The sequence below is a fragment of the Osmerus eperlanus genome, chromosome 18, assembly GCF_963692335.1.
Source record: "Osmerus eperlanus chromosome 18, fOsmEpe2.1, whole genome shotgun sequence".
NCBI classification, from domain to species: Eukaryota; Metazoa; Chordata; class Actinopteri; order Osmeriformes; family Osmeridae; genus Osmerus; species Osmerus eperlanus.
Genome location: NC_085035.1, coordinates 12539755 through 12564124, shown reverse-complemented (window position 1 = coordinate 12564124; position 24370 = coordinate 12539755). Strand labels below are relative to the sequence as shown.

Here is a 24370-nt window from a genome sequence, read left to right as displayed (position 1 = left end):
AAAGAGGACAATTTTTCCTACATTTTAAGGTATATCTTGTTTCTGTACGTTAAACTATATGAACGTTAGAGGAATTTGTTTGACAATTTAGTTGAATATCAGAAAAAGAGCAGCCAGCAGTGTGCCACTCTGCTTGCTGCTCATTCATAAAAATCAAGAAGGAGCAAACATTTTAATGTATTTCAAACTGTCATAATTCAAAATTGGCTGAATATTTGAAAAAGCTGAATCATTTGGGAATAGCTGAATGTCTTGTGAACATTTTAAAGGTTGAATGGTGTCTCTAGCTGAAAGTATGCTGAAGTAGTTACGTTTGAAAGAGGAGGAAGCTTTTTAATGATTTGAAAGGATTTACCATTACTTTTAATGGGAGAATAATTTGCACAAAAACCTTAATGTCTTAAAAAGTATAAAAGTGAGAAATACCAAACGTCATAGCCAACATCTCCTGAAGGAGCTGAATGTTTTGATACAAAAATTGTAGGAATCGGTGAAAGTATGCAGGACTAGTTAAAGGCCAAAAAACCAGCGGAAGAACTAAGAAGTTGAAAAACAATAGTGAGAATGCTTAACAGCGTTCTCACAATAAATATATATGTGAGAGAACAAAGGTTGTGCCCTTGCCGAAGGCAAAGCACACCCAATAGGCTCCGTGCACAATCGTACTGACGAACTTCCGCTGTAGCCCAAATTCGGCAAATCAGTTTCCGGTTTACTGGAGGCGATCACCCGCTTTGCCAAAATGTCCGGCTTTAGTAGATGTCTCCAAGACCTGCCTAAAATAAGCGTCAGTGACGTCCATCGCATCGTAAATGCTTGTTCCCCTGCTCCAACAAGCAAGCGGGACAAGGGATTCAAACTTTACATATCCAGTTATCTGCACAACTATGAGGGTAAGTAATTTAATGTGGTGTTCCGGCCGGCTAGCGGCTAAGCTAGTTAGCGATGTGTTAATTTTTAGTGTAGTATAGAAGCTTGTTTTTCTTTATTTTAAACGCTAACTGTCCGTTTTTATGTATTATCATTTGTATTTCTGCCCCTCTCAGTTTCTAATAAAGATCAGGACACAGGGGAAGTCGTGGTCAGGGCATTGTGCTACAGGTCCATGAGGAAAGCTGAGAAACCTCACAGTTTAAGTGTATGGTGAAGTTAGGATTGATAAATTCAAGTTCAGGTTCAGCCAACACTTATAAGCTTGTTACTTTAATAACCCGGCGTTCCTAAAGTTCCTGGGGATTTAGCTAAGGTCATTTACGTTTATTATAACTCTCAAATATAATGATCTTCATTAGGCAGGTAAGTTTACCTAGCTGATCCCCTCCGGGTTAAATGTGTTCTTATTCAAGTTTTCCCCAACTGTCATTCATTTAAGATGCAATCTTGTGTTTAAGGTATTAGGCTATCATGTTTCAAAGAAAAACGATTATGGATGTTGATTTAATGCAGTTGGCATATTATACAACATACTCTAATCCAACATATAGAAATACATGACATTTGATCTGTGATTCTAGAATATTAGATATAGAAAATATTGTAAAAACAAGATTGTGTCCTAAAAGAATGGTTAAACAGTGACCAAGCTAAGATAAATAAGTATTTACTATGACATTTTACTTACGCAGGTGGTACTGAAAGATTCCAGTCCTGTGGAGCTGCTTCATCACAGCTGCACATGTGTTGATGGAGCAGCTTTATGCAACCACTGTGTCGCTTTGCTGTTCCAGTCAGCACATTACTCTCAGCTGAAGGTGCCAGTGGTCCCTCCTGTGCTAAGCTGTACTGAAGGAGAACAGCAGTGGCACAAGCCCAGAACTTTGGTAAGTTTGCACTGTAATTACAGAGCTGTTGGATATATTTTCTAACTATATTTAACTTCTAACTGTATTGTGCTTAACTTGATAGGGTGTAAAGCCAGGCCCTGTGGATAAGATGGCTGTGCTTTCTGCTAAACCAAAGTGTAGAGCAAAGATGGTGTAAGGTAAAACCTGAATATTGTCGATGTATTCCAATATGTTGCCTGTTTGAATTAAAATACCTGTGTGGATATGCCACTTTCCACTCATGAAAGTGTTATTTTCCACACAGGAGCACACTCTACAAAGGCCTCAGTGGGGAATTGCCTGATCTTACTGTCCTTCGGGTTAGTAGGGATTTCATATCAAACAATATACTAGTATTTCATGATTTTCTTTTTCCTCTCCTTTTGATTAAATGTACTATGACCCATCAATTATACAAACAAGTATTCTGCTTTTGAAGAAATAATTGATTGAACTGAAACAAAATAAATGTTTACACAAGGGTTCTTTATTATGAACTTATTTGTAATGGTGTCTGGCGTTGTGCATGATGCGCAACATATTGTGGCCATGAAAATGTATGGTATAATCATTTAGTTTGATATTGCTAATCATTATATTATTACATCCCTAGGTGACAGAGGCGTATAAAGATTTTTCTACAGCGGAGGCGCCGATGATCTGCAGCATGAGCATTAGCTGTGAAATTCCCCTGGTTGACTCTGCCCTTGGCAAGGTTCAAGCCGGAAGTCCATTGTCCTACCAACAACCAGCAACAGCAAAGAGAGATCTGTCCTTCCATGCTGCCCCACCACGTCCATCTATGCCTCTTCAGAATTACTGCCTACAGCCATCAAGTTGCATGTTTGTCTGTACTGAACCACAACAGCTACACCATAGGAGTCTGGAGGTCACCTGGGACATGGTGCACAAATTTGAATGTGCTACCAGAGCACAAAGTTCATGTACTGAATGGCATCAGCTAAGGAGGCATAGATTGACGGAGTCACGTTTCAGGGAGATCTGCCTGGTTGGAGAGAACTCTGAAGAAGGTCTGGCTAACCGGATACTGCAAGGGACACGTCAGACGGCAGCTATGAAGAGGGGGCTCGAATTAGAGGCAGATGCTATTTGGGAATATTGCCAAATGAAAAGGGTCAACCACTACCCCTGTGGATTGGTAATTCATCCTGACGCTCCTTGGCTGGGGGCGTCTCCAGACGGGTTAATCTTTGACCCTTCAGAGCCATGTCAGTTTGGGCTGATTGAGATGAAGTGCCCAAATGTTAAAAGCTATGTGGACTGCCCGTATCTCAAAATGAAGTCAGGCAAATTGGAGCTAAAAGAAAAGCATGCTTACTACTGGCAAGTACAGGGGCAGATGCTAATAACGGGAATTAGTTGGTGTGATTTTGTAGTCTCGGCTGAGGAAGATGTACTCATCCAAAGAATTTACAGAGACAATGATGTTTTGGATATAATCAGAGAGAAAGTAGACAGGTTTTATTTTTATGTCTACTTGCAGAAATGTGTAATGCTTCAGGATTGAGATAAAATAAGATCTGTTCTTTAATTTTCACTTTTAATGGTACGTTTTATGATTGAGATTATTTTATGTTAATGTTTGTGCATCTTTAACTTTCAATGGCAGATGTTTTCCATGATTAACCTTGCCTTCCCAAAAAGTAAACACAATAAAATGTGTGTGTGCCGTGAGCACGCCAAGAAATATTTATTATCTTGATATTAAAGGCAATAAAAATGATTTAATTTCATGAATTCTTTATGTTTAACAGAACAATAGTTATCATATTCCTCAGAAAAAGATTAAGCTACAATATCAAACTTCATATCTCCATTTCTTGACAAGAGGTCCATTTTGGTAATTTGAGAGGAGACAAGCGACAGTGAAGAGTTGGTTTATGCTCCCTGCAATGGAGAGAGGGATGGTGGTATCAAAGAGTTTATTTTCTTTAACTCTTCTGATCATCCTCTCGACATGCACCCTCAAACGGGCGATGGACTGCGTCTTCAGAACATCCACCTCTGGCATTTGGGCCCTCTTGGAGAGGAAGGCAGGACGATGAACAGTCCCAGGTACAAGGTCATCCACCAAGAATCCCTTGTCAACCATGATGGCCATGTCAGGCGTTAAGAGTGGTGCAATCCCTGACAGACGAAACGCCTCCTTGTCACTCATGGAACCCTCAAAGAGTGCTGAAACAAAACTCAGGGCTCCGTGATGGGACATGCCCACCATGGCCTTAAAGGTGCAGTGGGACTTGTAGGTCGAGAAAACTTCGCTCTGAAGGAGCATGGATGACGGTGTTTGACACCGTAGCTCTGTACAGTCGAGGACCACCTGTGTGTCACTGTAGCTGCCATCAAAGTCGCGTGGAAGATGGGCCTTCACAGTTGCGGGAGACATCCATATACAGACTGAGCCCAGTAAGCTGTAGAGGAAGTTGGCCCAGGTCACGATGATTCGGCTGACGGTTGCTCGGTGGATGTTAAATCTATGACCCAACTCCCTCTGGGTACAGCCAGTGGACAGGTATGTCAGGTAGAGGAAGAGCTCATCTATTGGCAGCAATTTCTGTGGGGAGAAGTGTTTAATGAGTGTTAGTTCAAAACCACCCTTTTAACCCTCGTGCTGCCTTTGGGTCACATGACCCAAAGGTTCATAACGAACCATCGTTGTGTTTACCCAATTTTACCCAATACAAAAACAAATTAAAATAATTTTCTTTTAACCTTTGCAATGTGGGGGGTCTGAGACAGCCCAACGGTTAAAAGAAAATGCTTCACTTTGTCTTTGTATGCGGTAAATCTGTCGCAATACGACGGTGGGTCACAATGACTGATGGGTCAGAATGACCCGAAGATAACACAAGGGTTAATGCTTAGGGATCTGTGTCTGTGTGTTTTTTGGGGCGATGGGTACTTACAGTTGGTCTGGTTAACCCTTGTGTTATCTTCGGGTGTTGATGATGCAAAAATGATTAATTCATAATTATCTAAAGTGACTCCATGTCACTCGTTTGTAGGATTTTGGTGGCACGGTTATCCTCTATTTGCCAAACATATCCATCCATGTCGAACCGTGCCACCAAAATCCTATTACGTTCTGAAGAAACTAGTTCTGCATAAAACATAGACGCAACGATAATCGACTGGAATTTCAGCGACAAACTTTTTTTTGGTAGCTTAGCAGGACTCGTTCTTTTTTATGAGCTAAAGATTGTGTAGATGCCAGACTGTGGAGCGGGAATCATTTTCTAAAAGACTTTTCGTGGTTCACCTTGCGGCCTATTTGGCACTTGTTTTGGTTGTTCACAATATGTGCTTCATGTTTTGGCTACCCGCAATGTTTTTGGGACTATCTTGTTGTTATCAGTGACCTATGCACTTTGTAAAGCTCTCTCTTGGAAGTCGCTTTGGATAAAAGCGTAAAATAAATAAATGTAAATGAGATATTGTGCCTTTGACAAATGAAATAGCAAGCATTATAATTATTAATCATTAAGGCCCAGTTTCCCAGACATGGATTTAACCTAGTCCAAGACAAAAAAAAACTTGAAATGTTCTCTTACTCTACGACTAGGCTTAATCCATGTCTGTGAAACTCGGCCTACAAGTTTAACAGAGTACACAAAGACAATTCTCTAGACAGCTCCATCTAATTTCGTAGACAGAACTGGAGAATCCAGTAACATCGGCACTTCTCAGCTGATGCACACTGAACCCTACAGAACTTTACACAACACATCATTTAATATGACATCGTTCTCAAGATTCATTGGTCCTTCCCAGAATCACAACACAAACACACAGTCCCACATGGCCCTTCAGTCATTGGCTCACTTCACATCAAATACGTAAATCCTTTACTATGTAGTACAGAGTCATAATCTGATCACCCCAGTAAGACACGGTACTGCCGACCACATTAACACAAGAACCCCCGACTTTTGTGATGTCTCATACAATGCCACTATCTTTCTGGAGGAGCTTCAAAGGCTTGCAGACCTGGTATCTCCTTCTCCCCATGAGAGGGAGAAGGGCCGGCCAAGTGGCCCACCTTCCTCAGCCTCTCCTTACTCCAAAGGGACTGGATCAAACAAAGGAATCTATCCAAAACTGACTTGAATGGATGTACAAAATGTTTTAAGGACTACACTTGGAATTCATGTGTGACAATTTATGCTTTCCCTTTTATTCTGTGTTGATTTAACACAACCTCCCTCCCTTCCTATTAGTGAAACTGGAACCTCACACAATGACAAGTGAGAACCTCTCATACTCATGAGTGAGAACCTCTCTTATACCACAGTGAACACCTCTCACACGCACAACTGAAAATGTAACCTCTCACACGCACAACTGAAAATGTAACCTCTCACACGCACAACTGAAAATGTAACCTCTCACACGCACAACTGAAAATGTAACCTCTCACACGCACAACTGAAAATGTAACCTCTCACACGCACAACTGAAAATGTAACCTCTCACACGCACAACTGAAAATGTAACCTCTCACACGCACAACTGAAAATGTAACCTCTCACACGCACAACTGAAAATGTAACCTCTCACACGCACAACTGAAAATGTAACCTCTCACACGCACAACTGAAAATGTAACCTCTCACACGCACAACTGAAAATGTAACCTCTCACACGCACAACTGAAAATGTAACCTCTCACACGCACAACTGAAAATGTAACCTCTCACACGCACAACTGAAAATGTAACCTCTCACACACACAACTGAAAATGTAACCTCTCACACGCACAACTGAAAATGTAACCTCTCACACGCACAACTGAAAATGTAACCTCTCACACGCACAACTGAAAATGTAACCTCTCACACGCACAACTGAAAATGTAACCTCTAACACACACAACTGAAAATGTAACCTCTAACACACAACTAATTATAGGACAATTTACTAAGCAAGATATATGTATATGCTTCATACTTTGTGTGCACAAGTTTACTGTACAAAATACAGTAGATGCAAACAATTTAACTACTGATCATTTTGTCATATAATCCCTTAAAATAAGCTATACTGCCAACCTTGGCATTTTTATCACTAATGTTGATGTGCATTTGAATGAAATGTCAATGGTTTTTTTGTGGATACATAGCTATATATTCTTTAAATATTTTATTTCAGCTATTCAACTGTGTTCTATTAGGCAATCAACTGTTATTATTTACATTTACATTTAGTCATTTAGCAGACGCTCTTATCCAGAGCGACTTACAGTAAGTACAGGGACATTCCCCCGAGGCAAGTAGGGTGAAGTGCCTTGCCCAAGGACACAACGTCAGTTGGCATGACCGGGAATCGAACTGATTACTTCGGATTACTAGCCCGATTCCCTCACCGGTCGGCCAAAAATGGGGCAAAAGGGACTGCTAGGGGGGGGGGGGGGGGGGAGAAGGAAAAAGAGGGGGGGGGGAGGGGGGGAAAGAGAAAAAACGGAAAGAGAAAAGGAGAAAAACAAACAATTTGTCATGTTTTTTTCTCCACTCACAACGCCTTTAAAGTTATTTTCACACGCATGTGCGCTTATTTTTATCACTTTTATCGACAACATTGACACTTTGTCTCCTGCGGGATTCGATCCGACGACGCTGTGCACCGTGGCAGCATGCACCAATACCATGCATTAACATAATTTTTCTTTCGTATAACGTGTATATTGCTTGTATTAAGTGAGGTGTGTGAATATTGCATGTATTGTTTAAAAGCAGCCAGAACCAAAATCATTGTGTGTGTGTTAACATACTTGGCCAATAAATCTGATTTTGATGTAATTAAAGTGCTATGTGTCATTCATCCTGATTAGGGGGTTAGTTGTCCCAGATATATATATATATATATATATATATATATATATATATATATATACATATATTTAGCAACTGTCCCAGACTGCGGGGGACCAGAAGTGGGTGAACAACCTGAACTTGTTCTTCAACAGGTTTGATCAGCCCCTACCCCGGCTGCTGCACACCTCAGGTGCACCCCCAGAACACTGCCCTACCCCCATCTCCACAGCACTCAGGTCACAGACCCCCACAGCTTTGGCTTCTCCTGCCCCATCCCTTTCATCTCACCTCTTACCCTCAGCTCCACCCCCTCTCAACACCCCCTACAACATCAAACACTGGTGAGAAAAGAGGTCAGGAAGATCAAAGCAAGAAAGTATGTATTTTCATTGGCAGAGGGCTTTCCAGGAGTGCTGATATTTAATAACAGCACTGGTAGCCTACTTAGTTACTTTGCAAGAGTTCTAGGAATAAAGTATAGGAGGTATAGGAGAAAAACAATCCAGAAGTCAAAATTTGAGAAACTTTGGTCAGTTTATTAAACCTGAAAGTATATATTTAGCAAATATATACATCTGTATTTTTTTGTTGTTTTTTGTTGTTTTCTTTTTTAGAACACCATGCAATGCACAAACACAGAAATGAAAAACATAACTATATACAATACTTTACTATCTACACATTATTATTATATACAGTATTTATTTATTCATAAATTTTCCTTTATTTCCCACTGGCAAGACTGGTCAACTGGTCCTTCCACTCTGCCAGGGTGAGTCCTGAGGCTGGACAGTACCACCGCCCCTTCAGCTGGGTGTGACCCGTACTTTTGTTTTTCCCCTGCCCACACTGCTTGCAAATGTACTGGTAGGTATCCCTGAACTTCTTGCGTGGAGGTTCACCCCTAGCCATCAGCTCCTCGTTCTCCTGGGCAGCTTTTTTCTGTCTCCACGTACGTTGCCTTGGCTGAACAGAGGTGCCAGGTGGTGGAGGGGCCAGGTACAGTGGATGGTCAGCAGGTGGCTGGAAGGGGGGAGGTGGCTGGAAGGGGGGAGGTGGCTGGAAGGGGGGAGGTGGCTGGAAGGGGGGAGGTGGCTGGAAGAGGGGAGGTGGCTGGTACGAAGGCCAGGCAGGAGATGGTGGTGGTGGCAGGTAATCCTGCTGGTACGAGGCCCAGGCAGGAGATGGTGGTGGTGGCAGGTGACCCTGCTGGTACGAAGGCCAGGCAGGAGATGGTGGTGGTGGCAGGTAATCCTGCTGGTACGAAGGCCAGGCAGGAGATGGTGGTGGTGGCAGGTAATCCTGCTGGTACGAAGGCCAGGCAGGAGATGGTGGTGGTGGCAGGTGACCCTGCTGGTACGAGGCCCAGGCAGGAGATGGTGGTGGTGGCAGGTGACCCTGCTGGTACGAGGCCCAGGCAGGAGATGGTGGTGGTGGCAGGTGACCCTGCTGGTACGAGGCCCAGGCAGGAGATGGTGGTGGTGGCAGGTGACCCTGCTGGTACGAGGCCCAGGCAGGAGATGGTGGTGGTGGCAGGTTACCATGCTCATACGAGGCTGAGCCAGCAGAACCAGGCCATACGTATGACCCAGGCTGGTAGTGCCGTGCCAAGGCAGAACGAACACTGTGCCGAGGGCGTATCACTGCCTCACCCTCCCGGTTCTCTGGCTCCTCAAACACCATAGCCTCATGCCCATGCTGCACAGGAGCAGCCGGAAGAGTCTGGGCTTCAGGGAGTGAGTCCTTGGCCAGTTCAAACCGTTTGGGGAGTATGGTGCCCTGCAGCAGCATGTCCCTGTCCTTCCTCTTATCCCTCCTAAGCAGCCTAAAAGACAAAAATGCATACAGTAGCTTCAGTTAGTTCTTTTATACATAGTAGCCTATCCTCCTATGTTTAGTATTTTCTAACAAGCAAGCAGTTGAAGGTTTTTCTTGCAGTTTAATAATATAATGTAATTGTATAGGAAAGGTGCACACGTAAAAAACAAGACTCACCAAGAAGAGATTGTTGTGTTGTTTACTGGTATCAGAACCACGTTGGTCTTCTCCAGAACAACCCTGCTGTCCTCCAGCAGCTGTTTAAGATGGCTGTAGGCCACCACAATGGACTGTGGGATGGGCAGAGTTCTACTCCTTGTGTCCTTGGCCCTGTTTGGTGCTTGCTGAAACTCTTTTAAAAGTCTCAGGCAAACACATTCGCTGACCCTGTGGACTTCGGGGTCCTGGGCTGCCTGCCCGTGAGTCATGAACAGTCTGTGGGAAAGAAGGATGATATGGTCCGGACTTTAAACAAGGCTGTAAACAAAAAAAAATAATAATAGCAACAACCTGTCACCTGTGAACAGCCCAATTTACCCCCCACAAACTAATATAATCACAAAATATTTTTTTCAATCCTGGTTTGACGCAGTACAGCCTTCTGATTCAATGATTTGTAATGAACCAAAATGATTAAGAATTGTGTCAAATCACCTCTCTGCCGCCTGCTGTCCAGGAGCAGAGCCACTCGGCTTCCTGGGCGCTCTCCAAGGTCCTGCCACGGTCTTCTTCCTGGCTTTCTGGCCGAACCTCAAAGGTTCCTTGTCCATAGCAGGGAGAGCCATGTAAAGATGGACTATGTCAGCCTCCTCTTTTGATGACAAGGCAGTGATGGTTCGGTTCAGGCCAACCAGGTAGGCTGCCAGGTCATCAACCGCATCCCAGCCCAAGACACCTCTGGAATCACATCGGCTATTCTGAAAAGTGAAAATCATGAAAAAAACACATGTAAATAAATGTGTACATTTCTTTGAACTATTTGAGCAATGTTGACCTTTTTTCTCTCTCCATAAAACGTAATACTTGACGTTTTACTTGACAAACGTATGATACTTGTGGCATATCATTAGCGAACTTGTTACATATCTTGTTTTTGAGAAAGGTGTTACATTACCTGGTCTGATGTGCTGTCTTGTGTGTCGTCTTCCTCCACAATGATGTCCTCATCCAGGGATCTGGGTCCACTGTCACCCTCCAGTGTCACCTGGGCCTCCACGGCACATCCTCCATATTGGAGGATCAAGATCACCTACCCTAAGGTCAGCTACCTGGCACACCGTGACGTCAGGTTCACCCCCGTCGTCCTCGAGCTCCTCTGTGGGGATCTCTGGCAGCTGCTGTGGAACCAGCAGGTCGCCTCTATTGGACTGGGCCAACAGGTACTCCACAGCAATGCGCTCGCCTGTAACACATAGTGTTTAAACACATAGTTAAAGAAGAGGAAAGGACACAAACACAGACACAGACACATCTCCTACATGTAGAGCCCGATCTTCACTCCCACGTCCTCTGAGGAGGGGTGGAGGTGGCAGAGAAAAGAAAAGTGGGAGAGGAAGTAATACTCAAATGCTCAGTGCTGATCTGAGAGCTATCTCACCAGTAGGTTTTCCAGGTGGGGTGAATTCTGGAACCAGAGAACAACCAAGGACCCGCTGGCTCATGCTGTTTAGGTGAGACATCAAGCGAACATCAAATGTCCTCAGGGTTGATGCCCCCACCACAGCTACAGCTTCCTTTGCCCGGTTCATGTTCCACCTCGATACTCCCTCCAGCATGTACATTTGTGTGTGCAATGCATGGCATCGAAAGAAACAAAATACTCAGGTTAGGTCAACCATTATTACGAAGTCAATACATATTAACACCTATTAAATACAAAGTGACAATTACATTGTTATTTGAATAATTCAAGTGCATACTATGTCATAACACAGACTTTTTTTTAAGATCAGCATACGGCAAGTTAACATTTTGAATTTACCTGGAACAAAAGCACACTGGTGGCGGTGAAAACTCTGGAGGGAGGAGGACCCCCTCCCACACCTGAGGACGTCAAGGACTTTGCCACCCTTCTGCAGTGTCCCTGTCTTTGTGTACAACTCCACCCCTGCAGGGTCCTGGATGCACTCCAGGTGCTTCTGCTGCACCTCCCACACATGGTGCATGCTGTCAGGGTTCACTAGACGCAGCCCCGTGGTGTCAGTCAGCTCCCACATCGATTCGAGCAGCCCCGAAATCATGACCCGGATTTCCTCCACTGCACGGGTCCTCCGCCTGCAGTGCTTTGCCATTTCACCAGTGCTGATACTGGCCAAGAGCAATGCCTCAGTGGGAGCATTTCCGCCATGGCTGCTCTTCCACTCCCCTTTCTTGGCCTCCTTAAGCCGTTGCACATCCTCCTGATCCCACTCAAAGATACAGGCGGAAAGTTTGGAGCAAAAGGTACCGTAGAGAGGGTGGTGCTCAGTAGTGAGGCCGCAGTTAAACCTTCGCATGAAGTGGAAGACGTCTAAACGGACGACAAACTTCCATGGTCGAAAGAGTCTCAGCACTGACGACACACCTGTGAAAGACAAACATTGATTATTACAGACGTGATCATCTATTTTTTGGGCAATTACATTACATTGTTAGTTTATAGATTACTATCACCATTTTTCTCTTTTTTTAACATCATAATTAACTTTAGTTAATTACATACTGTAATCTGCAATGTATATTTCATAAAGTAACAATTTCAGCATCCCAGCTGACTGGCTGCAGCAGTCCCGGTCAACATAGACAGCCTCAGGCTCAGCTTGTCCAGCATTCTCATAACGTGTGACGATGCCCTGGCACAACTCTTCCAGCCCTGCACCTTCACCTGTCGTCAGAACACTGTTCAGAACCTGGCCAAGCTCGTTGCCGATGTTGGACATCCATGCAGCGGTGTCCCCTATACTGCCAGCCAGCTTCTTCGTGATCTGAAAAACAAACAAAAACAGAACGTTCTAAAAAAAAACTGTACAAACTTACTAAAATTAATACTATTTCATCATTAGGATGATAAAGTAAACAATTTATATCCATTCCAATTGGTTAACATCAGAGTAAATAAAATTAATGCTAAAACCTTCTTTGTAGAGTCCATCTTCAGAATTCTACCATAGGTAGAGGTGATCACCCCCTTCATCTCTTCCAGGTGTCTGAGGATGTCGTTGGAGTGGACCGTCTCAAACCACTGGGCAAGTGGAAGGGGCCTGAAGGGTGGAGGAGGAAGATGGACAGCTGCAGAAGAGACGAAGGTAGCCATCTTCAAATGAAGCTCACAGTCAGACAGGTAGCGGATGGTCTGACGTGCCCACTCCTCGCTGTGTGCTTCCTCTACTGCAGACTGGAGGTAGGAAGAACTGTTCCCACTGGTCCTTGGCTTCAGGAAAGTCATACACTTCCTATCCAGGGCTAGCTGTGTAGTGAGGACAGCGGGAAACAGGCTCCTATGTGCCACATCCAGTTGAGCAAGGATTTCCTGGCTCCATGGGCAGACCGGCAGCATACACTTGCTGCAACGTGGATAGTCCCCTCCCACAAGGTAGTAGCGGGTATCCACATCTATCACCTCCCTCACCTTCGGGTAGATCCCTGAGTGGTGCATTTTCCGGTCACACCGCGTGCATTTCAGAGGAATCCCCCACATCCTCATTGGTGCCCAGAGGAACATCCTCTGCCGGAAGTGCAACCCGGGCTCAGGAGGAGACGGTTTGTGCTGCAGTGGTGGATGAAACCAGCACGCCTCCATTTTCTGCCTCAGCTGACCTGTAGGCTCATAGAGGACCTTGGCAATCCACACCCGATCTGCTGGCTGTATAACCTTTTTGAATTGATTGGGGAGAAAAGCTTCCCAATCAATGGAAGCTGGCCTAAGTGGAGTTTGAGGAGTGTGGCGTGGCGTGTGGGCTGTAGAGATGGTGTGGGCCCTGGAGATGGTGTGGGCCTTGGAGATGGTGTGGGCCCTGGAGATGGTGTGGGCCCTGGACATGGTGTGGGCCCTGGTGATGGTGAGGGCCCTGGAGATGGTGTGGTGGAGCTACCTGTTGAAGTTGGCGATGGAGGTTGAGCCAACCAGGATAAATAATGGAACTGTTCTATATGCTCAAACAGGCCAACAGAACCTTGGACCTTGGCCCCACAGGTGTCACATGTCTCCCCTACATGGCGGTCAGAAAGGTGCATGGAGAATTTTTCTGCCTTCACAACCTGATTGCACTGACAGCACTTTACTGTTCTGTCTGCACTGGTGCCTCCGCCTGCCTGGAGCCTTCTCCTGCCTGCCTGGAGCCTTCTCCTGCCTGCCTGGAGCCTTCTCCTGCCTGCCTGGAGTCTTCTCCTGCCTGCCTGGAGCCTTCTCCTGCCTGCCTGGAGCCTTCTCCTGCCTGCCTGGAGTCTTCACCTGCTTGCCTGGAGTCTTCTCCTGCCTGCCTGGAGCCTTCTCCTGCCTGCCTGGAGCCTTCTCCTGCCTGCCTGGAGCCTTCTCCTGCCTGCCTGGAGCCTTCTCCTGCCTGCCTGGAGTCTTCTCCTGCCTGCCTGGAGCCTTCTCCTGCCTGCCTGGAGCCTTCACCTGCCTGCCTGGAGCCTTCTCCTGCCTGCCTGGAGTCTTCTCCTGCCTGCCTGGAGCCTTCACCTGCCTGCCTGGAGTCTTCTCCTGCCTGCCTGGAGCCTTCTCCTGCCTGCCTGGAGCCTTCACCTGCCTGCCTGGAGTCTTCTCCTGCCTGCCTGGAGCCTTCTCCTGCCTGCCTGGAGCCTTCTCCTGCCTGCCTGGAGTCTTCTCCTGCCTGCCTGGAGCCTTCTCCTGCCTGCCTGGAGCCTTCTCCTGCCTGCCTGGAGCCTTCACCTGCTTGCCTGGAGTCTTCTCCTGCCTGCCTGGAGCCTTCTCCTGCCTGCCTGGAGCCTTCACCTGCCTGCCTGGAGTCTTCTCCTGCCTGCCTGGAGCCTTCTCCTGCCTGCCTGGAGCCTTCTCCTGCCTGCCTGGAGTCTTCTCCTGCCTGCCTGGAGCCTTCTCCTGCCTGCCTGGAGCCTTCTCCTGCCTGCCTGGAGCCTTCACCTGCCTGCCTGGAGCCTTCTCCTGCCTGCCTGGAGCCTTCTCCTGCCTGCCTGGAGTCTTCTCCTGCCTGCCTGGAGCCTTCTCCTGCCTCACAGTTTTATCGTATAATGGTGCACAGTACAGTGATTAAGATGTAAGATGACGCTAGCTAGCTAGACTAAATGGATAATGGTTTGTTGTTTCGTCTCTGTTCAGGATGTACAGGGAATAACATCCTGTTAGCACTCTACATCTTTAGTGTTCATTTGACTTACTCCATTGTACATGTTTCAGTGTGTAATAACTAGAATGTTTTACTCATCTTGCTTCTTATTTTTCAGGCCCACTGCTGTGGAGTACCATGACAGTTTCAACAAGGATGTCATATTACTCCCTGACCCCACATGGCAGTTTGTGTGTAAGCAGAGGTCCAAACACTTCTTGCATGAGAATGGGCATATCCTTAGTGCATTTGAATTCAAGAAATCCTGGAATCAGTCCAATGTAATTCAACAAATACGTGAACTTACCTCATGATGTGAGGTAAGTTTAATTAAGCACAATTGAGAATAATGTTTAAAGGGGTATTTATCCCACAGTTGATAATTACTCCTAATCTGCTGCAATATATTATGTCAGATTTTAAATGGTAAATTTCATAGATTTATTTTACTAGGGCTTACATAATAGCTATCTGATGTAAATAGCCTATAATTCAAATGGTGTCATTTTCATCCTTTAATGTTTACTCTCTGTCATAGCTTGCAGTTCCTAATGGCATGTGGAAATAAACTTGTGACACCTACACTCAGAGACGGTCAACTTCTGGATGGTCACATGATCCACAAAGTTTTCAGGTCAAAGGCTGTGTATGTCAAACCATCAGATGCTCTTCTCGTAAGTTGACTTCTGATTTTGCAAACTAATTTTCTTGCATTTATTTTAATACAGCTACAATCATTGTCGTAAACATCTTTACATTTATTCAAGGCCGTAGCCATGGAGTCAACATTGGGGGGGACGAATATCTTTTTTTAATGATAATTTCAGACAGCGTGCGTGGTTGCCTGTCGTAGCGTAGCACATTTATATTTTTATATCAATATATTGGGGGGGACTTTTTGACCAGATTTGAATATTGGGGGGAATGTGTCCCCCCCCCAATATGTATTATGATTACGGCCTTGCATTTATTCCACCTGGCATTTTGTAAGCCAGGTGGCTTTTTTTCCCTCTTGATAAGCTTTACAACAGCGATACAGAAGATCAGTCCAGTGCAGTCCAAGGTCCCAGCACTAGATCAAAGTCAAGAGCCAACCAGCCCAGCATGCACAATAGAGAAGATGACAGCGAAAAGAATAGCAGGGATGGCTTTGTGATAGATGACACAGCCACTAGCCCGCCTCCTACAAACGATCTCCAGAACACCAGTCATCTCACTACTAACCCTCCAAACTCCAGAATCTCTACACCATTCAGACCATCTATCAACCAAATAGTCACTGTTGGCGTTGGATCTACTTCTTCCAGTGTTACAACTACCACTTCTATCCCATTCTCAAGTGCTACTGCGTCCACCAGTCAGTCTGTCAGCCAACATCCAAGACTGACTTCTAGTGTCACGGTCTCCAGCTCCCACTTTGGCCCCACTTCTGACTATGCCACATATGTATCCTTGATGAGAGATCTGTCGGATTTATCGTCAGATGTTGAGGACTTCAACCTTGCAATAACGGCTAGCCTTGAAACTGAACAGTAAGTAATTATTAGATAGAGACCTGACCAAACTCTAAAACATACTAATTAGGCAGACTGCAAGTGTATTCCATGTTCATTGAAATACTGTATATAGTGAATGGGTATTGTATTAAATTAAATCAATTAAAATAGACATTCAAGTTTTCATGGGTGTAGGGGTTCACCTGCATTATTGAAATGCAGGTATGAATAGATATTCAATTACTAATCTTGAAAATGTTTGTTTTTCAGAGCTCAAGCCACTCTGAGTCAAAATGTCTCTGTTAAGGGACCAGGGCTGCTGTCTGATGGCAGGTCTCTTCCTGCTGTAGAGACCAGGGCTGCTGTCTGATGACAGGTCTCTTCCTGCTGTAGAGACCAGGGCTGCTGTCTGATGGCAGGTCTCTTCCTGCTGTAGAGACCAGGGCTGCTGTCTGATGACAGGTCTCTTCCTGCTGTAGAGACCAGGGCTGCTGTCTGATGGCAGGTCTCTTCCTGCTGTAGAGACCAGGGCTGCTGTCTGATGACAGGTCTCTTCCTGCTGTAGAGACCAGGGCTGCTGTCTGATGGCAGGTCTCTTCCTGCTGTAGAGACCAGGGCTGCTGTCTGATGACAGGTCTCTTCCTGCTGTAGAGACCAGGGCTGCTGTCTGGTGGCAGGTCTCTTCCTGCTGTAGAGACCAGGGCTGCTGTCTGATGACAGGTCTCTTCCTGCTGTAGAGACCAGGGCTGCTGTCTGATGACAGGTCTCTTCCTGCTGTAGAGACCAGAGCTGCTGTCTGATGGCAGGTCTCTTCCTGCTGTAGAGACCAGGGCTGCTGTCTGATGACAGGTCTCTTCCTGCTGTAGAGACCAGGGCTGCTGTCTGATGACAGGTCTCTTCCTGCTGTAGAGACCAGGGCTGCTGTCTGATGGCAGGTCTCTTCCTGCTGTAGAGACCAGGGCTGCTGTCTGATGGCAGGTCTCTTCCTGCTGTAGAGACCAGGGCTGCTGTCTGATGGCAGGTCTCTTCCTGCTGTAGAGACCAGGGCTGCTGTCTGATGGCAGGTCTCTTCCTGCTGTAGAGACCAGGGCTGCTGTCTGATGACAGGTCTCTTCCTGCTGTAGAGACCAGGGCTGCTGTCTGGTGGTAGGTCTCTTCCTGCTGTAGAGACCAGGGCTGCTGTCTGATGGTAGGTCTCTTCCTGCTGTAGAGACCAGGGCTGCTGTCTGATGGCAGGTCTCTTCCTGCTGTAGAGACCAGGGCTGCTGTCTGATGGCAGGTCTCTTCCTGCTGTAGAGACCAGGGCTGCTGTCTGATGGCAGGTCTCTTCCTGCTGTAGAGACCAGGGCTGCTGTCTGATGACAGGTCTCTTCCTGCTGTAGAGACCAGGGCTGCTGTCTGATGACAGGTCTCTTCCTGCTGTAGAGACCAGGGCTGCTGTCTGATGACAGGTCTCTTCCTGCTGTAGAGACCAGGGCTGCTGTCTGATGACAGGTCTCTTCCTGCTGTAGAGACCAGGGCTGCTGTCTGATGACAGGTCTCTTCCTGCTGTAGAGACCAGGGCTGCTGTCTGATGACAGGTCTCTTCCTGCTTCTGACCTGGAGACCTCTAACCTCCTCTCCCTACCCCTCCTCTCCTCATCCACACCTCCTCCAGCTCACCTCTAACCTCCTCTCCCTACCCCTCCTCTCCTCATCCACACCTCCTCCAGCTCACCTCTAACCTCCTCTCCCTACCCCTCCTCTCCTCATCCACACCTCCTCCAGCTCACCTCTAACCTCCTTTCCCTACCCCTCCTCTCCTCATCCACACCTCCTCCAGCTCACCTCTAACCTCCTCTCCCTACCCCTCCTCACCTCATCCACACCTCCTCCAGCTCACCTCTAACCTCCTCTCCCTACCCCTCCTCTCCTCATCCACACCTCCTCCAGCTCACCTCTAACCTCCTCTCCCTACCCCTCCTCTCCTCATCCACACCTCCTCCAGCTCACCTCTAACCTCCTCTCCCTACCCCTCCTCTCCTCATCCACACCTCCTCCAGCTCACCTCCACCTCTAACCTCCTCTCACTGCCCCTCCTTTCCTCATCCCCTACTTTCCTGTGCTCTCCTCCCCTCCTCTCTTCTCTCCTCTACCATTATGTTTTTTCTAGGGCAAATGATGAGAAGTGCTAGTTTGATGTTTATCATTTACTTGATCATTCTCACAACAAGCAAACACATGGCCAGGTGCACCAGAAAGGAGCAGGAAGGCCATCCTGGATATAAACAGGTAACACCTGGTGGACAGGTGTGCTTCATGCAGGTTTGCTTTTCCACAGGCTAGAGAGCCACCACAGAGCCAGGTCTACATCACTGGATACGTCTCATCTTTCCCAGCAACACATCGTCTCACATTCCAAATTACAATAGAGAATGACGGTAATAACATAACGTAGCCTATTTGGATTCTTATTAACATCAAGGCATCAACGTTAACCCTAGCATGTAGCTACCCACCTAGCATCACTTACGCTGGTAATCGGTTCACACTGCAGTTAAATAAATCTATTAAACAATGGTGGAAGAAATATTCGGATTCTTTACTGAACATAAACACGATAGCTAATGAAGCAAGGAATCTCTGCCAAGTGTCTTTTATTGTCATTTCATTTATATATACGTGATACAGTACACAATGAAACAAAACAATGTTCCTCCAGGACCATGATGCCACAGACAACTACGTAGAATCTGTAGTATATGTCTGTGGTTCACACATCTTGAGAACCGTTCATCCAGTCCACTTCACACCTGCCGGGTGTGTGGATGAAATTGAGACGACATTTCAAAAGGACCAGCTGAGATAAAGCTGTTCTCGGCGGGGTACAGTACCATTCATGAGCGCTGACGGCTCAGTCATCCACATTCCCTCACATCTCCGAATATGTTGGAGAAGATCTTCAATTAGGGTCTATCTTGTTCATTCTACCACAGATTTAAACTTCATTCTGGGACAGAACAACAGTAGAATAGTGAAAATGATAACTGCTCTTGGCTACAGCTGTGAGCTTCCTCCTCTGCATTGTTCTTGTTCTTCACAGACATCATACAGACCAAAACTAGAGACATGATGTCTGGTGATGTAACAGATTACTGTGTGTGTGTGTGCGTATCTGTGTGTGTAAGTGTGTATATACTGTGTGTGTGAGTGTGTATATACTGTGTGTGTATCTGTGTGTATCTGTGTGTGTATGTATGTACTCTGTGTGTGTGTGTGTGTGTGTGTATGTACTGTGTGTGTGTGTGTGTGTGTGTGTGCAGATGTCTCAGCGGGCTCTGGTCCAGGAGCTGCTGTGTCCAGAGGGGGGCCATGGCCAAGCTGCAGCTGCTGAGGGCAGAGTACAGCAGTGCCCAGCTCAGCCTGCAGGAGGCGCTCAACCACAGCTTCCAGGTGCCTCAAACAACCTACAGACCAGGAGCAGCTACTGACACATCAGTATGGGCTCTTTGTTTTAGAAATGAATAATAATCATTTAAAGTAAACCTAGACTCACCAGAGATTGTAGGGAGATGTCCATTCAGTACCTGCAAGCACACCACGCATGTTAACCAAATCAATCAGATGTTGATGTGTAATCTCTCTCCTGATGGTTCCCCTCTCTGCAGGACCCAGACGTGTGGCTCTGTACGGTCACCTGCACTACCAGACTGGGGAGCACAGGAAGGCTCAGGAGGGCTATGAGAGGACCCTGGACTTAGTGGTGGACGCCTCAGACACACATCCCATCTACCTGCACCTGGGCTCCATCTACCTGGAGGAGGCCAGGGGGAGATGGGCGGGGTCACACACACACATGAACCGGTCAGATGGTTTAGTAACTTAACGAGGAGGTCGTTCGGGGACAATCATAGTTTTGCTGTAAGTAAAACTCATCTGTTTGTATCTGTCCATTTGTAGTATGAGAAGGCTCAGAGGACATATTTACGTGCCTGCATGAGTACCTGTCTTGTCTCACCTCCCTGAGAGCCCTGCATATCCCAGACCTGCTCAACAAAGGAGCAGACCGGATGTCACGGGGATGAACTACCGTTGGGGGTGGATGGACAAGGCCTCTCCCTCAGTGGAAGGATGCTCTCCCAAGCCGGGGGCACGGTGAAGATCCCACCTGTGATTGGAGGTCCTCTCATGGCTTGGCTACTGAGAGGGACCTGTTAGAACACAGAGGTCTGTCTGAGGCTGTCATCCAGACTGTACAGAGCACACGCATGTGATCCACTGTGAGGGGTCATGTGATCCACTGAGAGGGGTCATGTGATCCACTGTGAGGGGTCATGTGACACGCTGGCAGACTTTCTCTCAGTGGTGTGGAGGACAAAACGTTGACCCAGTCTCGTACCAGATCAAAACGTTCTTGTGCTTTTTACAATCACTGTCTGACAGGAGACTGTGGGTAGTGTCAGGGTATATGCAACAGCCGTCTCAGCTTGTCATGAAGGTGTTGCCAGGACGACTCTGTTCAGCCACCTGTTGGTTAAACGTTTCCTGTCCCCACTCTCCTGCCTGCTTGATCCCTCTCCAGACCTGCCCTGGACCCCCACTCTCCTGCCTGCTTGATCCCTCTCCAGACCTGCCCTGGACCCCCACTCTCCTGCCTGCTTGATCCCTCTCCAGACCTGCCCTGGACCCCCACTCTCCTGCCTGCTTGATCCCTCTCCAGACCTGCCCTGGACCCCACTCTCCTGCCTGCTTGATCCCTCTCCAGACCTGCCCTGGACCCCCACTCTCCTGCCTGCTTGATCCCTCTCCAGACCTGCCCTGGACCCCCACTCTCCTGCCTGCTTGATCCCTCTCCAGACCTGCCCTGGACCCCCACTCTCCTGCCTGCTTGATCCCTCTCCAGACCTGCCCTGGACCCCCACTCTCCTGCCTGCTTGATCCCTCTCCAGACCTGCCCTGGACCCCACTCTCCTGCCTGCTTGATCCCTCTCCAGACCTGCCCTGGACCCCCACTCTCCTGCCTGCTTGATCCCTCTCCAGACCTGCCCTGGACCCCCACTCTCCTGCCTGCTTGATCCCTCTCCAGACCCACCCTGCCCCTACTCCTCTTCAGACACTGCTACCATGTCTGTAAACAGGTTACATGCATCTAACATTAGTCAGGATTGACCCCTGGTTATAGCTACTCTGATACAGACATCTAACATTAGCCTGTATGTTATCAGTGGGTCCAAAGCCTGCCCACAAAGTGTTCCTGACAATAAAGGCCTTGTTTACTGTGAACATGTTGTGAGTAGCCTTAGTGGTGATGTATTGAGACATCACCCTGGTCTCTGCTCCAAGCCCAGTCAGCATCATTACAGGCCTCATCAAGTTTCCCTTCCTGAAATGCTGTCCCTGTCAGCACATTCATGATCATTGACCTAGGCACTTTTTGTAAAGCTCTTTCTTGTAAGTCGCTTTGGATAAAAGCGTCTGCCAAATGAATACATGTAAACGTAATTTAGGTGAGAACTGCAAGAATTGTTAAGACTACAACAGGAAGTCACAACATTCTCAGAGATGGTGTACCTGAGACCTTTATGTTCTGTTTACTATGAGTTAAGAACACCTCACTTGCTCATAACATTGTGTCACTTCTGTGTATCTGTTGTGAATCTGAAGGGGATCGTTTCATTGTGTTCCCTAATTATGTATAATCAGGTCATGAGTTACATTTAGTCATTTAGTCATTTACCTGTTAGAACACAGAGTTGCTGAGTTGCATAGAGTTGCTGTCAATTCTGCCAGCCTCTGGTATTACTGTAATGTAGTGCCTCAGCAACACTACAGGAACACAGTGTGATATCTCCCTACACAAACACATCCAGTAAACACACTTCACCCTGACATGATACATCTGGTGTCTGAGCAGCATGTTCTGTGCAGGAGTCAGGACACACAGGCTTCACAGTTATTCAGCAAATATCTATATCCTCCTGACACCCAGGAGAAAGCTCTTTAGAGGTTTACATTTTACATGACATGCGTGTTTGGGTTTGGTTCATGAACATATTTGAAGGAAAAATAATTTCACAAATGTTTTATCTGTTACAGTTATATATCTTATTTACCTAACTGCTATTATTGATGTTATTCACATTTGTGACCTCATTGGAAAAGCCTAAGACGTCCTCTCAAATGAACAAAGTATAAGTTGTGGCATCACGAGAGGACGTGTTGTAGAGGGGCGGTACGTTTCCCTCTGCGAATGGCTACCATGCCACAAGATGGCTGACGCAAGAACTACACCTCCCAGAATGCACCACGCCGACAGCTGCAAATGCCTCAGTCCTCTGATTGAGGCAGGAGCACAGGTGGGGGAGGGAGAGAGGACAAAAGGCTCGATACAGAGACCAAGAGAGAGAGAGCGTACCTGGCATAAGCAGAAGTCGGTGCCAGACTTCTGAGTGTTTGATACTTGGTAGGAAACAAGGCGCGGAGCAACGTTTTTGTGTTTGATGGAACTTTTTGTTTTGCTTCCTGACCTGTTTTTGGTAAATAAACCAGTTACTTTTGTTTGAACCCAGTTTAGCCTGCTCTGTCCGGTTTTTATGCACTGCCCTACACCCCGCATCGTGGTCTAGCCTCTCATGATACCACAAAGTGTAAAATAAATACAATGGGCAGTATTGTTGCAAAGTCACTAGTCCAAAACCAGTGTCAATTAAAGAGTAGACCAAAGACAAACTATATCCAGACAGCCCCATTGTGTCAACCATTCTAACTGGACGAAGCCCTCAGTGTTTAACCCTGGTCTCAACTTGTGTTCTTTCTGTTGGTTTCCCTCTTCCTCTTTATGTTGCTGCTCTGTTCCAGTTGGTTTCCCTCTTCCTCTTTAAGCTATGAGTCAGGAAATGTCCACTCCCAACCTGCACTCATAAAGAGAAGACACAATACAGTAAGTGTAATGTGCAATGGAATAATTCTAGTGGCACTGTATAGATTTGAATAGTCAAGAGATGGCGGTTTCAATACAATTTATTTAGCTTGTACATTAGCATAAGATTTAACAAAGCACTTTGTGATCAGTCATAACAAAGGACGTGCTGATAAACGCTACCTTATATAAACTTTAGATCAAATGGCATTCTATAAGGTCAATCAATCAATGTAGCAAACTCTGTGATTGGCTAACTCAACTCAGTGACTGTTTGAAACAATACATCTCCATACCAATTGTCCCACAGTTCTTTGATGTGGCATCTCTCCCCAAACCAGTAGATACTAAAACCACAGGAGTTGACCAGTCAAATGGTCAACTGTCCTTTGTGTGGACATCTTCAAACTTCAAAGTATTTACTTTTGATGTCACGGCTCTTTCTCTAAATGAGGATAGTGAAGATACCCTTAATGAAACCCAAACAAGACACAGGACACAATCGCCTTGGCCAAAAGGTCAGGGCTGCTAGATCAACTGATCCATCTACACTTCTCCCTTTAGGCCACGGGAACTCAAGAATCCCCCAACATCTGTGCCCCTGGCTTCTTAATTAGGCATCGTAAAACAACACCATAAATACCTTCAGACCAACTTCTACATCCATTCTACAGAGCTTGCATCCTTCAATGTCCCAATTCATCACATTACATATAAAACACATACATTATAACTATATTCTAAATTTCCACCACAAATGTACGTTATTTTATTGACAGAGATTTTATGGAATGATTTACAGAACTCCATGCACCTCAATCAATTGACTTGGTGAACAGCACTGTTGGGTGCTTGTTGTTTACTGTGCTGATTCACTATGATGGTCAGTAACCTGCTGTAGACCTTCAGTCAACATCTAGTTCAGACTCACATTCTGGTGGGTTAACAGACAAAAAGACTGACTTTACCAGACTCCAGACTATGCTGTGTGTGAAATATTTACATTGTTTGCCACAAAAACTACAATGTGTCTTTGATATTTATCTTACGAAAGTTGTGGTAGCCGATCGTTATTCAGACAAAGTGAACCATGTCTATTCTACAGGAGTCTTTAGGTTACCTCCCATCTTGGTCACTGTTCAAACCTATTTGTAGATCTAGCATGTTCTGAAGAGGTATCAGTTGATCTGACAACAGACCAAAAATTTACTAAATACCTTT

General features: G+C 46.2%; 1 protein-coding gene and 1 long non-coding RNA gene across 2 annotated transcripts in view; both read left to right on the top strand.

Moving 5' to 3' along the window:
* Positions 1-24370, top strand: part of LOC134038948 (NACHT, LRR and PYD domains-containing protein 12-like) — a 223027-nt gene that overhangs the window by 87249 nt on the left and 111408 nt on the right.
* LOC134038997 (uncharacterized) lies at positions 1481-3553 on the top strand. Its single transcript, XR_009932719.1, has 4 exons — positions 1481-1820; positions 1906-1981; positions 2089-2143; positions 2437-3553. It is a non-coding gene; the product is annotated as an uncharacterized LOC134038997 (long non-coding RNA).